This window comes from Triticum urartu, chromosome 2A, assembly GCF_056163025.1.
Source record: "Triticum urartu cultivar PI428250 chromosome 2A, HENAU_Tu73, whole genome shotgun sequence".
Classification (NCBI taxonomy): Eukaryota; Viridiplantae; Streptophyta; class Magnoliopsida; order Poales; family Poaceae; genus Triticum; species Triticum urartu.
The window spans coordinates 70643263-70661172 of NC_141874.1; positions in this window are offsets into that span (position 1 = coordinate 70643263).

Here is a 17910-nt window from a genome sequence, read left to right on the forward strand (position 1 = left end):
ACTTGTGGGACTCTTCCCCTTTTGAAACCCTAGGCGCATGGACCTCTTGGGGCTGGTGCCCTTGGCCCATGTAGGCCAAGGCGCACCCCCTACAGCCCATGTGGCCCCCGGGGCAGGTGGCCCCACCCGGTGGGCCCCCGGGACCCTTCTGGTGGTCCCGGTACAATACCGGTGACCCCGAAACTTGTCTCGATGGCCGAAACAGCACTTCCTATATATAATTCTTTACCTCCGGACCATTCCGGAACTCCTCGTGACATCCGGGATCTCATCCGGGACTCCGAACAACATTCGGGTTACTGCATATACATATCCCTACAACCCTAGCGTCACCGAACCTTAAGTGTGTAGACCCTACGGGTTCGGGAGACAAGCAGACATGACCGAGACGACTCTCTGGTCAATAACCAACAGCGGGATCTGGATACCCATGTTGGCTCCCACATGCTCCACGATGATCTCATCGGGTGAACCACGATGTCGAGGATTCAATCAACCCCGTATGCAATTCCCTTTGTCAATCGGTATGTTACTTGCCCGTGATTCGATCGTCGGTATCCCAATACCTCGTTCAATCTCGTTACCGGCAAGTCACTTTACTCGTACCGTAATGCATGATCCCATGACCAGACACTTGGTCACTTTGAGCTCATAATGATGATGCATTACCGAGTGGGCCCAGTGATACCTCTCCGTCATACGGAGTGACAAATCCCAGTCTTGATCCGTGTCAACCCAACAGACACTTTCGGAGATACCCGTAGTCTACCTTTATAGTCACCCAGTTACGTTGTGACGTTTGGTATACCCAAAGCACTCCTACGGTATCCGGGAGTTACACGATCTCATGGTCTAAGGAAAGGATACTTGACATTGGAAAACTCTAGCAAACGAACTATACGATCTTGTGCTATGTTTAGGATTGGGTCTTGTCCATCACATCATTCTCCTAATGATGTGATCTCGTTATCAATGACATCCAATGTCCATAGTCAGGAAACCATGACTATCTGTTGATCAACGAGCTAGTCTACTAGAGGCTCACTAGGGACATGTTGGTGTCTATTATTCACACATGTATTACGATTTCCGGATAACACAATTATAGCATGAATAAAGACAATTATCATGAACAAGGAAATATAATAATAATGCTTTTATTATTGCCTCTAGGGCATATTTCCAACATTTTATTCATGGTGCTTTCCGTAAAATGCTTGCTAAATATGATGTTAATCGTAGAATTGCATCTCCTTATCACCCTCAGTCTAGATGTCAAGTAGAATTGAGTATTAGAGAACTCAAATTAATTTTGCAAAAGACTGTTAATAGGTCTAGAAAGAATTGGTCCAAGAAACTTGATGATGCATTATGGGCCTATAAAACTGCATATAAAAATCCTATGGGTATGTCTCCATATAAAATGGTCTATGGAAAAGCATGTCACTTACCTCTCGAACTAGAACACAAGGCTTATTGGGATATTAAAGAACTTAATTATGATTTTAAACTTGCCAGTGAGAAGAGGTTATTTGATATTAGCTCACTTGATGAATGGAGAACCCAAGCCTACGAAAATGCCAAGTTGTTTAAAAAAAGTTAAAAGATGGCACGACAAAAGGATACAAAAGCGTGAGTTTAATGTAGGTGATTATGTATTGCTACAAAATTCTCATTTAAGATTTTTTGCAGGAAAGCTTCTCTCTAAATGGGAAGGTCCTTACGTTATCGAGGAGGTCTACCATTCCGGTGCCATAAAAATCAACAACTTCGAAGGCACAAGTCCGAAGGTGGTGAACGGTCAAAGAATCCAACACTATATATCAGGTAATCCCATAAATGTTGAAACCAATGTTATTGAAACCGTAACCCCGGTGGAATACATAAGGGACACTTTCCGGAACGTTTCAGACTCCGAAAAGGAATAGGTATGTGGTATGGTAAGTAAACCGACTCCAAAACAATTTTTAAGGCAATATTTCTCCGTTTTGGAATATTTAGAAAAATAGAAAAATAAACAGCAGTCCGGGAAGGACACGAGGGCTCCACGATGGTGGAGGGCGCGCCCTACCCTACTGGGCGCGCCCCCCTACCTCGTGGTCACCTCGTGTGCTCTCCGGACTCCGTTTTTGTACACGACACGTATTTTGGTCGGTAAAAATTCATCATATAATCTCCCGGGGGTTTTGACTCCCGTATCATGCAAAAATCTCGTGTCTTTGTTTCGAGTTGTTTTCTGTCAGGGTTGTAAAGGCCAGGCACTATGTCGTCTCCCTCCTCCTCCAACCATGAGGGCAACGATGCTTGGCTAATGAAGATAGAGCTGAAGAGAGAAGAACCTATGGAGATCAACAAGGATGAAGGGATCAAGAAGGCCATGCAGGACCAAGTTCCAACAACAGAAGACACCCTTCAACTGGATCACAATATTCTTACCCCAATAGAAATTGAAGCTTTCAATATGATTGAGTTGGCTCGTATACAAAATAAGTATCTCACACGTGAAAATATTTTGTTGAAGGAGCATATCATCGCACTCAAGGGCATTATCCGCAAGTTAGAAGACCTCCTACGCTCGATGTGCGACTATCCATCATCAACAACTCCACCTTCTTCACCAACAAAGGAGACATAATCACCTAGGTATGGGCACTCCACTTGGCAACTGCCAAGCTTGGGGGAGTGCCCCAGTATCGTATCACCATCACTTTATCTTTACCATTTTTCTTAGTTTGATCCTTTTGGTAATATCTTGATCTAGTAGAATAAAAGTTCTTAGTATGATCTAGTCGTGAGTTTTGCTTTATTATCCTTCTATGTAATCGAGTCAGTGAGCTATATAATAAAGATTAGTGTTGAGTCAAGGGCTTGATTATTTTGCCATGATCCTAAGTGAATAAAAGAAAAGAGAAAGAAATAAAAAGAAACAAAGAGATCATGTGAGTCTTATGGAGAGTAATGAGCTCACGTCAAAAGAGTATGATGAATAAAAATTGTTGAGGGTTGACAAACACAGTTTTGGTCATCGTTGCAATTAATAGGAAGTAATAAAGAAAGAGAGGTCTTCACATATAAATATACTATCTTGGACATCTTTTATGATTGTAAGCACTCATTAAAATATGACATGCTAAAGAGTTGACATTGGAAAAGGAAGACAACGTAATGGGTTATGTTTTCTTACATCTAAGATGAATTATATTGTCTTGGATCTTCCAACATGATGAGCTTGTCTTTCCCCATCATGCTAGCCAAATTCATTGCACCAAGTAGAGATACTACTTGTGCTTCCAAATACCCTCAAACCAGTCTTGCCATAAGAGTCCACCATATCTACCTATGGATTGAGTAAGATCCATCAAGTAAGTGGTCATCGGTGCAAGCAATAAAAATTGCTCTCTAAATATGTATGATTGATTGGTGTGGAGGAAATAAGCTTTATACGATCGTGTGATATGGAAGTAATAAAAGCGAAAGACTGCATAATAAAGGTCCATATCACAAGTGGCAATATAAAGTGACGTTCTTTCGCATTAAGATTTTGTGCATCCAACCATAAAAGCGCATGACAACCTCTCCTTCCCTCTACGAAGGGCCTATCTTTTACTTTTATCTCCTACATTCCATAAGAGTCATGGTGATTTTCACCCTTCCTTTTTACACTTTATCCTTTGGCAATCACAATATGTTGGAAAGATCCTGGTATATATGGCTAATTGGATGTGAGTTTTCATGAACTATTACTGTTGACATTACCCTTGAGGTAAAATGTTAGGAGGCAAAACTATAAGCCCCTATCTTTCTCTGTGTCCAATTAAAACTCCATACCCATAAGTATTGCGTCAGTGTCAGCAACTGTGAAAGACTATATGATAGTTGAGTATGTGGACTTGCTGAAAAGCTCTTATACATTGACTCTTTCCTATGTTATGATAAATTGCAATTGCTTCAATGACTGAGATTGTAGTTTGTTAGTTTTCAATGAAGTTTATGATTCATACTTGATATTGTGATTGAATTATTACTCTAGCATTAGAGATTGTATGACAAGAATTATATAAGTTGCTGTTCTAAGAATGATCTTGGTGCCCTCATGTCCGTATTTTATTTTTATCGACACCTCTATCTCTAAACATGTGGACATATTTTTCGATTTCGGCTTTTCGCTTGAGGACAAGCGAGGTCTAAGCTTGGGGGAGTTGATACGTCCATTTTGCATCATGCTTTTATATCGATATTTATTGCATTGTGGGCTGTTATTACACATTATGTCACAATACTTATGCCTATTCTCTCTTATTTTACAAGGTTTACATAAAGAGGGAGAATGCCGGCAGCTGGGATTCTGGGCTGGAAAAGGAGCAAATATTAGAGACCTATTCTACACAACTCCAAAAGTCCTGAAACTTCACGGAAGATGTTTTCCAAATATATAAAAAATATTGAGAGCAAGAACTTCACCAGGGGGCCACACCTTGCCCACGAGGGTGGGGGCGCGCCCCCTACCTCGTGGGCCCCCTGGTGGCCCTCCGGTGGCCATCTTCTGCTATATGGAGTCTTTCGATGGGAAAAAATCATAATCCATCTTCTCAGATGAAAATCCGCCGCCACGAGGCAGAACCTTGGCAGAATCAATCTAGGGCTCTGGCGGAGCTGTTCTGCCGGGGAAACTTCCCTCCCGGAGGGGGAAATCATCGCCATCATCATCACCAACACTCATCTCATCGGGAGAGGGCAATCTCCATCAACATCTTCATCAACACCATCTCATCTCAAAACCCTAGTTCATCTCTTGTATCCAATTCTTGTCTCCAAGTCCGGGATTGGTGCTAGTAGGTTGCTAGTAGTGTTAATTACTCCTTGTAGTTGATGCTAGTTGGTTTATTTGGTGGAAGATCATATGTTCAGATACTATATGCATATTAATACCCCTCTGATTATGAACATGTTTATGCTTTGTGAGTAGTTACTTTTGTTCCTGAGGACATGGGAGAAGTCTTGCTATTAGTAGTCATGTGAATTTGGTATTCGTTCGATATTTTGATGAGATGTATGTTGTCTCTCCTCTAGTGGTGTTATGTGAACGTCGACTACATGACACTTCACCATTATTTGGGCCTAGAGGAAGGCATTGGGAAGTAATAAGTAGATGATGGGTTGCTAGAGTGACAGAAGCTTAAACCCTAGTTTATGCGTTGCTTCGTAAGGGGCTGATTTGGATCCATATGTTTCGTGCTATGGTTAGGTCTACCTTAATACTTTTGTTGTAGTTGCGGATGCTTGCAATAGAGGTTAATCATAAGTGGGATGCTTGTCCAAGTAAGGGTAGTACCCAAGCACCGGTCCACCCACATACCAAATTATCAAAGTACCGAACGTGAATCATATGAACATGATGAAAACCAGCTTGACGATATTCCCATGTGTCCTCGAGAGCGCTTTACATCTTATAAGAGTTTGTCCAGGCTTGTCCTTTGCTACAAAAAGGATTGGGACACCTTGCTGCACCTTATTTACTTTTGTTACTTGTTGCTCGTTACAAATTATCTTATCACAAAACTATCTGTTACCACTTATTTCAGTACTTGCAGAGAATACCTTGCTGGAAACCGCTTATCATTTCCTTCTGCTCCTCGTTGGGTTTTACACTCTTACTTATCAAAAGGACTATGATAGATCCCCTATACTTGTGGGTCATCAGATGGCGGGGAGTGGGAGGCGGCGATGGGGGCAGGATGCCATCACCAAGGCCAGCAGAAGAGGCCCCCGGAGCAGAAGAAGGAGCATGACGATCTCTGACCAGTGAGGAAGAAGAACCAGGACCGAAACACGGGCCCGAGCGGGAGCCAGCACCAGCCGGAAATGAGCGAGGAGGCGGCCGAGGCGGGGGCACCGGACCCCTGACCGACGCAGGACACGGCGCCGACGAGGAAGAGCCACCACCCGTCGAAGCAGCGGCAGCCTCCCACGGATCCGCCTCCGACCCCGCCACACCACCAGAACAAGGGAGCGCCGACCCAAATCTAGCAGCCGAGCGCTCCTGCTCGTCGCGCTGGAGCCGCTCCGGCCCAGCCGCCCAGGCCTCCCGCACGCGCGACACCTCGCGTGCCACCCGCTCAGCCTCCAGCTTCGACCGCAGCTCCGCTTCGTACGCTAGCTCGACACCATTGCCCGGCGAATCTTCATGGGCACGCTTGCTCCCCGAAAGGTCCTCGGAGGAAGAACCCTGGACTTGTCCATGGCGAGCACTTCCGCGAAGGAGAGGAGGGGGAGAGGAGATGGATCTGGAAAAATGGCGGATAGGACGACGCACTTTGTTAATATCAGCGACGGAAGCTAGAAACCCTAAGAGGAGGGGGAGGGAACCGTGGCGCACCCATAAATAGCCAAGGCCAGCCAGGCCAGACTGGGCCGGAGTGGGACAGTGTGTCATGGGAGGGGAGACACGGCGAAGCAGTGGCCACAACCAACTGCCCCGGGCCCACAGACGGGAGGGAGGGGGAAAGCATCGAAAGAGGACAAGACCGGAGGCCCAGGCGGCCCATCCCGAACCAATCCAGGAGTCACCAGGCCCGATTGCCCACAGGGGCCCACCTCCACGTACCCTAGGACACTCCCGATCTAGGGTTTGGCCAACAACCACCCCAGCACATGCCGGCACGGTCGCCGCCAACGGCAACAACCCCAGCCGGAGAGGAGAAGAACGTGCGACACCAGCACCCGGATACCCCACAATGCCCGGATCCACCGCAACGGAGGGGGGAGAAGGGCCGAGGAGACCATGATCAAGGGAAGGAGCCGGACCCCGACCCGCCTTGCACCGGGGACCACCGACACGCAGCCACCCTGACGACCCAGAAGGCATGGACAGCGGCCGGCCCCGACCCCCAGGAGCAAATTTCCGGGCACGGCCCAACGCAGGGTCGGCCGGCAGCAACGGCACCACCACGGACGAGCCGCACTCCTATGAATCAGAGGCCGAGTCATCCGCGTCGCCCAACGACTAGAAACGAGAGCTGGGGAAGGCTGACGAGCCAGGCGAGGCCACCGAGCGGGCCGCCGCGCTGATGAAGCAGGGAGAACCACCCCTCGCCGCAGGCGTTGAGGGGGTCGACGGGGGAGAGGGGAAGGGCACGCGCCGCCGGGAGGAGCCATGGCCAGCGGCAAGATCATGGAGAGAGAGACGGGGAGCGGGGAGGAGAGGAGAGAGGGGGGAAGGGGAGACCGCCATGCAGGCAAACCTTGTTGTCATAGACAGTTAAGTAGTTGTCGTACAAAGACCCCACAGAACCAGACACAACCGTCGTGAATTTAAAAAGAGAGGTCCTCAGGGGGTGGTCGTCTTCTGCGACCACTTACTACAGAGGCGAATATGGTTACTCATGAGATTGTTAAATTGTGTTTGATTTCTAGAACCGAAGAGTTATTGGTAGCTGATGTTCCGTCATGCATGACATACTTTGTAACTAAAAGTTTAATAACTACTCCCTCCATTCCAAAATAGATGATCCAACTTTGTACTAACTTAGTGCAAAGTTGGGTCATCTATTTTGGAACGGAGGGAGTATGTCGTAATTATTATATGATTTAAATAAGAAAACCTTATATGTATTAATTATTTTGGTCTTTGCTACCTCTCGCATGGAAAAGTTGATGGTTCATGATGTGATGTTATTTTAAGGTGGCAATCGGTTGGTGTTTTCGATGGCTAACACCCAAGGTGGTGTGGGGTGATGATTCTCTACTGGTTTTTCTTGTGATGGGCGTTCTTGGAGCGATGCTTTTCTTTTTGGACCCTTTCAGAAACTTTCATTAACCTTGGGTACATACTGGTACACTCCTGAGGCCTTCAAGAGCACTTTCGATATCATTTGAAACACTACCCTTCCATTGTCTCATAGTACTTCCACATACTACTACCAGTCGGTAAGTGTGTGATCCTGCATGTAAGATAATATGCAGACATGTTCGGAAAATCTTTTGGTCAATAATTCTTAGCGGGATCTGCACACCCATAATAATTCCCACATATCAACAAAGATCATTATCGACTGAACTTTCTGTTATTAAATACAATTCCTTTTACCTCATAATACGTTACAAAACCGAAGGAGAGACCTTTATGGTATCCTAGTGATCAACACCTTGATCACTACACCTAGTTATCCATGTTACCGGGGTGTACTTGATTCTGTATTCCAGTATCCATGTGACTAACGTCTTACTCACTATCTGGCCAGCCAATACTAGACACCTTAATACCATCTAGGCCGAGAGTGTATCTCTTCATCTCCAAAGTGATAAATCCCAATGTTGACAACATACTTTTCTGGTGTACCCAAAAGTCACCTTCCAAACCACCTAGTTACAAAATAATGTTTGGCAACTCCAAAGTAACCATCTGATATCCGAGTCTATGACTCATGGTCTAAGGATGCAAGTAAACATTGACACTTTATATGAAAATACCGTCAACATATTGATGACGTGATCCCATAGTATTTCATAAGTTTGGTCTATCCAACACCATTGTGTTAGGAAATGTAGCATGCAATTTCAAAAGAATTCCTATGCTCACGCAAGATCTATCTAGGAGATGCATAGCAATGAGAGGGGGAAAGTGTATCTACGTACCCTCATAGGCCAAAAGCGGAAGCATTTGACAACGCGGTTGATGTTGTCGAACTTCTTCTCGTTCCAACCGATCAAGTACTGAACGTACGACACCTCCGAGTTCTGCACACATTCAGCCCGATGACGTCCCTCGAACTCTTGATCCAGCAAAGTGTCAAGGAAGTAGATGAGTTCTGTCAGCATGACAGTGTGGTGACGGTGATGGTGAAGTGATCTGCGTAGGGCTTCGCCTAAGCACTATGAAGATATGACCGGAGGCGTAAACTTTGGAGGGGGGCGCCGCGCACGGCTAACAATTGTTGGTGTGTGTTCTAGGCGCCCCCTCCCCACATATATATAGGTGGGAGGGGGAGGGGAACAGCCTTAGGCGCCCCAAGTAGGAGGAATCCTACTTGGGGGCCCTATTCCAATTCGGCCTCCCCCCTTTCTTATTTCTGGAAGGGGGAACGAAAGAGGGAAGAGGGGGAAGGAAGGGGGAATCCTATTCCCTCTCTTCCTTTCCTCCTCCCCTTTTCGTGCTCCACTTAGGCCAGCCCATATGGGGGGCGCACCAGCCCCTTGTGGCTGGTGCGTTTCCCCTCTTGGCCCATAAGGCCCATATCTTTTGCCGGGGGTGCCCGGAACCCCTTCCGGTGACCCAATATGTACCTGGTACCCTCCAGAACACTTCCGGTGTCCGAATACTATCGTCATATATATCAATCTTTACCTCTTGACCATTTCGAGACTCCTCGTCATGTCCGTAATCTCATCCGGGACTCCTAACAACATTCGCTCACCAAATCACATAACTCATATAATACAAAATCGTCATCGAACATTAAGCGTGCGAACCCTATGGGTTCGAGAACTATGTAAACACGACCGAGACACCTCTCCAGTAAATAACCAATAGCAGAACCTAGATGCTCATATTGGATCCTACATATTCTACGATGATCTTTATCGGTCGAACTGTTATGACAACATACATTATTCCCTTTATCCATCGGTATGTTACTTGCCCGAGATTCGATCGTCGGTATCTTCATACCTAGTTGAATTTCATTACCGGAAAGTCTCTTTACTCGTTTTGTAATACATCATTCTACAACTAACTCATTAGTCACTTTGCTTGCAAAGCTTCTTATGATGTGTATTACCGATAGGGACCAGAGATACCTCTCCAATACTCGGAGTGACAAATCCTAATCTCGATCTATGCCAACCCAACAAACACCTTCGGAGATACCTGTAGAGCATCTTTATAATCACCTAGTTATGTTGTGACGTTTGATAGCACACAAGGTATTCCTCTGGTATCTGGGACTTGCATAATCTCATAGTCGAAGGAATATGTATTTGACAAGAAAAAATCAATAGCAATAAAACTGAACGATCAATATGCTAAGCTAACGGATGGGTCATGTCCATCACATCATTCTCCTAATGATGTGATCCCGTTATCAAATGATAACACATGTCTATGGTTAGGAAACTTAACCATCTTTGATTAATGAGCTAGTCTAGTAGAGGCTTACTAGGGACACAATGTTTTGTCTATGTATCACACATGTATCAAGTTTCCGGTTAATTCAATTCTAGCATGAATAATAAACATTTATCATGAATAAGGAAATGTAAAATAACAACTTCATTATTGCTTCTAGGGCATATTTCCTTCAGTCTCCCACTTGCACTAGAGTCAATAATCTAGTTCACATCGCCATGTGATTAACACCCATAGTTCACATCACCACGTGATTGATACGTCTCCAACGTATCTATAATTTTTGATTGCTCCATGCTATATTATCTACTATTTTGGAAATTATTGGGCTTTATTATCCACTTATATATTAATTTTGGGACTAACCTATTAACCGGAGGCCTAACCCAGAATTGTTGTTTTTTGCCTGTTTTAGGGTTTCGAAGAAAAGGAATATCAAACGGAGTCCAAACGGAATGAAACCTTCGGGAACGTGATTTTCTCACCCAATACAACTCAGGAGACTTGGACCCTATGTCAAGCCAATCAACAATAGGCCACGAGGTAGGGGGCGCGCCTCCCCCACCCCAGGCGCGCCCTCCACCCTCGTGGGCCCCTTGTTGCTCCACCGACGTACTTCTTCCTCCTATATATACCCACGTACCCCCAAACGATCAGATACGGAGAAAAAACCCTAATTCCACCGCTGTAACTTCCTGTATCCACGAGATCCCATCTTGGGGCCTGTTTCGGAGCTCCGGTGGAGGGGGCATCGATCACTGAGGGCTTCTACATCAACACCATAGCCTCTCCGATGAGGTGTGAGTAGTTTACTTCAGACCTACAGGTCCATAGTTAGTAGCTAGATGGCTTCTTCTCTCTTTTTGGATCTCAATACAATGTTCTCCCCCTCTCTTGTGGAGATCTATTCAATGTAATCTTCTTTTTGAGGTGTTTTTGTTGAGACCGATGAATTGTGGGTTTATGATCAAGTCTATCTATGAATAATATTTGAATCTTCTCTGAATTCTTTTATGTATGATTGGTTATCTTTGCAAGTCTCTTCGAATTATCAGTTTGGTTTGGCCTACTAGATTGATCTTTCTTGCAATGGGAGAAGTGCTTATCTTTGGGTTCAATCTTGCAGTGTCCTTTCCCGGTGATAGTAAGGGCAGCAAGGCACGTATTGTATTGTTGACATCGAGGATAACAAGATGGGGTTTTCTTCATATTGCATGAGTCTATCCCTCTACATCATGTCATCTTGCTTAAGGTGTTACTCTGTTTTTACTTAATACTCTAGATGCATGCTGGATAGCGGTCGATGAGTGGAGTAATAGTAGTAGATGCAGGCTGGAGTCGGTCTACTTGTCTCGGACGTGATGCCTATATACATGATCATACCTAAATATTCTCATAACTATGCTCAATTCTGTCAATTGTTCAACAGTAATTTGTTCACCCACTGTAGAATATTTATGCTCTCGAGAGAAGCCACTAGTGAAACCTATGGCCCCCGGGTCTATCTTTATCATATCAATCTCCTACTACTTAGTTATTTACTTTGCTATTTATTTTGCCTTTATTTTACTTTGCATCTTTATCATAAAAATACAAAAAATATTATCTTATCATATCTATCAGATCTTACTCTCGTAAGTGGCCCTATAGGGATTGACAACCCCTATTTGCGTTGGTTGCGAGGATTTATTTGTTTTGTGCAATTACGAGGGACTTGCGTGTAGCCTCCTACTGGATTGATACCTTGGTTCTCAAAAACTGAGGGAAATACTTACACTACTTTGCTGCATCATCCCTTCGTCTTCGGGGAAAACCAACGCAGTGCTAAAAGAGGTAGCAGTGATCAACACCCAAAGAGTTTACTAGAGTCAATAATCTAGTTCACATCAAAAAGAGATTAACACCCAAAGAGTACTAAGGTGTGATCATGTTTTGCTTGTGAGAGAGGTTTAGTCAAACGGGCCTGTCACACTCAGATCCGTATGTATTGTGCAAATTTATATGTCAACAATGCTCTGCATAGAGATACTCTAGCTAATTGCTCCCACTTTCAATATGTATCCAGATCAAGAATCAGAGTCATCTCAATCGGTGTTTAAAGCTTGCATTGACGTAACTGTAACATCCCAAAATTCTAAATTTTGGAATGTTATAAGAAATAGATAGATTTGATTGATTGTTTGATTGATTGACTGAAAGTGAGTGAATTCGAAACTCTTTTTGAAAGTTAAATGAGAGGGAATAAAAGGACTTTCCCAAACTTTCATTTTTGCTTTATGATCTCCGTGAATTCAAATTCTTTCATCACAAAACCCTGGAGAGAAGATGACATGACTTCTTCCATTTATTTCAATGAAAAGGGGTGTTTTGAAAAATATTTGAATTCCATTTGGAAATATTTTCCAATTCTGAAACTTTGTGTAACTCAATGATTTTCACGAGCGAAGATAAAATGACTTCCTCAAATTATATGAAATACGAGTTGGGAGTTTCAAAGAATTAAATTCAAAGTATTTTCGAATTTTTTTTCAATTCCGAGTTATTCGAGTTTTATTCAAATTATTTTTCTCCAAAAATAAAATATATGGAAAATAGGGTAACATGATTCCCTACATCAGAAAATTGGAGAAAAATAAATTTGACTTTATTTTGGTATTTTTTGAAATGATTTTTGTCGGATTTTAATAGACCAGTAGCACTCTTTGATTTATCTGATTTTGTATGAACTTTATTTGACTCTAGAAAAATGTTCATGTCGTAGAAAATCTTTTTCTGAAAATTTTGATATATAATATGCCTATATTATATTTTCATTTTATTTTATTTTTGCTTCTTTTCTTGTCTGCAAAAATGTTTATATATAAAAAAAAAGCTTCCCTCCGCCGAACCGGGCCGGCCCAGCTCCCAGCCAGGCCACGGCCCAGCCGGCCCACCGCTCGTCCCCGAGCTCGGGACGCAGTCCCGAGCCGCCACGACGCCGCCGCCGACCTTGGCGTCCGTGCCGAGGCCGGGCTCCTCCTGCCCCCTCCTCCACGCACCCGAGGCCCCGCCTCCTATTAATGCGCCGGCCCCGCCGCCCCTCTCTCTCTCCTCTCGCGCCGCCGCCCGCATCGCGAAGCCGCCGCCGCCGACGAACTCCGCCGTCGAAGCCGCTGCTTCGCCGCACTCCGCCACCACCGCCCCCTCCGCCCCTCGCCGCCATCTCCGCCCCTCGCCGCCGACCTGGGGGCCACCGTCCCCGAGTTTGCCGGAGACGCCGCCGCCATCTGCCCGTCCTCACCGGAGTTCGGGTAAACCTTAACCCGATCTACCGCCGGTTTTTTTAAAAAAAAACCGTTGCCCCGGTCCGCTGGTTTTCACGGTTTTGTTTTAAAAAAACGGTTTAGTTTTTTTAGATCTATTTAATGAACGTTTTCTGTTTAGGTAGTTTCAGCGAACGTTTTCGTTCGTTAGGTTTTCGTAGCAAACGTTCACTATTTAGTCTTTTTCTTTTTCTGTTAGAATTTCGTCAGGGACCTATCTGTGAATATATTTATTTACAGATTAGCCCCTGGTTTTCAAACGACCATATCTCTTTGCTCGTTTGTCCAAATCCAACGAAACCAACGCCCACTTCTTCGTCATGATCTCCTCTATCCAGTAATCCAACTCAAACATGTTTTTGAAAAGTTTAAAATTTGAATTAGATCAGATTTGAATTCAAACTTCGTTTGATCATAACTTGAGTTCCGTAGCTCCGTTTGAGTTGATTCTTTTTGCAAATCGAAGTTCTTGACCTAAACATTCTGATAAGGCCAAATTCACATAATTTTGGTACTGTTAGAAATTGTTTTATGTTGCAAGAGCTATTTGCTTGGTTTTGATGTTTTCCGAATCGTTTTCTTCGATCTTTCTAGTCTTTTGAGTGATTGCTTATGTGTGGTTACTATTGCTTGCTTACGATAGATTGACCGGAGTGTGACGAGTAGAACTATCAAGAGTTTTGAGTGCGCATCATCTTCATCAACATTGCAGGCAAGTTCACACTTTGATCATGCCTTTTTCATACCCAGTTTTTTTTGCATTAGATCAATTTTCACACATTGCATGATTACGATCTAATTAAACTGTGGGATGGGAAGTAGATGAGGTAGTACCTATTACCTGTTTTTTACCAAACCCTTGGGAGTTACTATTACGTTATGCTTATAGTGTCATGCTATGCTCGTAGACGTGGATTGGGTTTTGAGAGTATCCATGACCGATGTGAGATTGTTAATTAATGGTTTACTTAAGGTGGCAACTTAAACACACATCTGGGTGGATTGAGGCACCTGGTTATTCTAGGATTGCCTGTCTAGGCACCTGGGTAATCCAGGACTTGCCTGTTTTCTTTTGGACCGCCACCCAGGCTCAAAGGGATCATGAGATTATTCATACTAGAAACTTCCGTGTGCAGCCACAAGCCATTATGGGCTCTGGCATAGTTGATTAAGTCGTGCGAACTCTTACAGGGTAGACTAGCAGATGTAGGGGAAAGTAGGTGTACCGGTCTATCCAACGTAAGGTGCTAGCGCTTCTGAAAGACTATGTCTCGGTCATCCGTTTCTCAAACACCATGTAGTGCGAGAATCCAAACGGAGGCGATCGAGTCTTGTGGGGAAAAGTGCGCAAACCTCTGCAGAGTGTACAAACTAATCATGATTAGCCGTGTCCCCGGTTATGGACATCTTGAGTATCTAGTTCTTGGATTATCCTGTTGATCTCATCACGTTACTTTAATTAATTTTGTTGGGTTTTAATGATGATGCTTAATTGGGATTGAGAATGCTGTCAACCATTCTCAATATTTAACAACCACCATGATAGTTAAATAAATTTATTCCTTTGCAGTAGGGAAAAACTGGCTTTACGCAAAACTGTAACCATAGAGCTTTTCCACCAGCCATATATGCATGTAGTGATAGCCATTGTTCATCATTATTCTCTATGGTGTGAATTTGCCAGTACATTCAATGTACTGACCCGTTTCGGGCTGCAACGTCTCATGTTGCAGGTTTCTTACGACGAGTAAGTGATACCTTAGGGTTACGATTTCTACACTCAACTTTGCCGTTGGTGTTGATGGGAATCCACAACCTTGTTGCTTCCGCTATATTGGATTGAGGTAATAGTATTTACGTTACTTTTTACATGTGATTTACCTCTGTTATAAATCCTTCGGGTACTGTGTGTGTCAGCATACCGATCCAGGGATGACACTTAAGCACAGAGACTTGATCCATTCGGGTCAGGTCGCTACAAGATGGTATCAGAGCACATGTTGACTGTAGGACGTGGCCCTAGAAACTGGCAAGCCCATAGGAAAGATTTTCTCTACAACTTTCTTTTCAAAAGATCTTTTACCTCTCTTCTCTTCTGAGTTTATTCAAATATTCCCTTTTAGTGAGACTATACCCCTTTCCCCTTTTGACCACTCGAAGATTCGACTGATGAGACCACTCCAAGAAATACAAGATATCGGCCAACTAAGACCACTTCAAAATGAAGAGGATTTTTATCGTTCATTATGATAATGGAAACTACAGTGGTTGAAGACTCCGAAGACTAGGAGATTTAAAGACTCTAAAGAATTCCCAGATTTTTATGACCTAGGAAGGCTACCCTTATGGAACTTGGCAGACTATGGAAGCTGTCAATGCCCGAGATCAAGGTGTATCGGAGAAAGACTGGAACATGGAGAATTAAAAACTCAAAGTTCTGTCAAGGAAACCCTAAGGTAGGCGATATCAACTATGGAATGATAGCTCATGGAATTGATAAGAGCAGAAACACGGCTATCCATGATGTTATCGCCCGCTTATGCTATTGTCACCGTGCTGAGTTAAGCATGCATATGCATGGAAGGATTGGATGGTAGATGGCTAATGGAGCATCTGTCAGCAAAAGATGAAGTTTTAACCTTAGCCGGTGTATCACCAGGATCTGGAGTGTTACATCAAGAAGTTAAGATGGAGCTACAAGAAGCCGTATTTGAAAGGAAGCATTTCGTGAAGAACTCAGAACCTAGAAGCTGAAAGTAGCCAAGCTGGAGGAAGAAAACCTCGAGATACCAGAGATTCGTCAGGAACTGAAGGACAGTAGTACCATGGTTCATGCAAAGGAGGTTAAAATCTAGAAGTTGGAACGTAACTCCAGAAATATTAAAGGACGTCACGAGAAACTTTTTGCCAACAGAGAGGATCTGGCAAAAGAACTTGAGAAGGACAAACACGATCGGAAGAAGCCATCGGAGACATGAACAAGACTTGAAGAGTTTGGCGACGTTGACCTTTAGAAGACCAAACCCCTGTTATATACCTACGTTAGATGCGACGTTTGTGAGCTGTCATTTGTTTGATGTTTTTCCCGACAGCCATAAATAAAATCTATCTTTTCAAAACCATTGTTTGCCTTGTGTGTATCTCTCTCTATGTCTCATATCCCACCCCAAAACCCCTGGACCCAATAGAGGATGAATGGAGATGAAACCATATTTTCTGGACCGATGAGTCAATTGGAGACAGACCGATGGATTAAGAACATGGAGGATCATATGGAGAACAAGCCTATAGTCGGAAAGGATATGGCCCAACATGCTCTTCAATGCTTTGAAAGAGGTGCTGCTACTTGGTGGAGGATGTACCAAACCATCAATGGATGGCAAGGAGTAATCACTTGGAAAGAATTTAAGTTGACTTTGCTAAAGTCTCAGTTTGTGTCCCAGAAATTGAAGCCTTATGGAAAGGATATGAAGAAAACTTGTGCATGCAAGCTTTGTGGAGAAATAGGACACAACCATAAAGAACACAAGGATGAATGCCCTAATTGTGAAGGAAGTCACCCAGCTGAAGAATGCCCAACTAGGCAGATCACTTGTTTCCTGTGTGAAGGGACTACCCACAACCCTGCTCAGTGTCACATTTACCCCTTGGTACAAAGAACCATCCAGCAGAAGAAAGAAGCAATGAAAGGAGCCCTTATGGAAAGGTTAGAAGAACCTGTGATGAAGGAAGATGTGGAGGACACACCCAAAGAAGAGCCAATTAAACCCTGCACCAAGTCATGCTATTCATGTGGAGAAGAAGGACACATCTCCCAGAATTGTTTGAATGGGGATTTAGTAGAATTCCCGATAGAGGAAGTAGAGTATGACCCACTGGAAATAGAAGCCCTGATTGGAATGGAAAAGTCCAGGAAGAGAAGTAGATTGGATCCCAGGAACAACCCAATTTCTACAAAGAAAGACCTGAGTCATATCACATGTTTCAGGTGCAAAAATTCAGGACACTACTCCAATGATTTCCCAAAAAGGAAGATGAGGACCCCTAGGAGGCTATATAATCACAAGGAAACCTCGAAATTTATCAGAAGTAATATGTTTTCGTTGTAATGAAGCAAGGCACTTTTCCAGAAATTGTCCGAAGGAGAAGGAGACTTGTGATAAATAGTTGAGTTTGTAACAGAAGAAATATAGTAGCAGTAGTGAGAACGTTTTTCCTTTATATTGAGGTGTTGAGTTGAGGCATGTAATGGAAAAACAGGAGATTGTAATAATTTGAGAATCAATAAAGTTAGCAGTGTTGGTACAGATTTGGATTTTATGAGTTACTCTATGAGGAAAGATGTTGTCCATTTTCGAGGATATGAGAAATATGATCTATGGAATATTGGAACATTTTAAGGGTGGTAGTACCCTGTAAGAACCATTGACCCTGGAAACGATAAGGATACTCCCCTGAGTGGATTTCGGACAAAAGGAATACGAG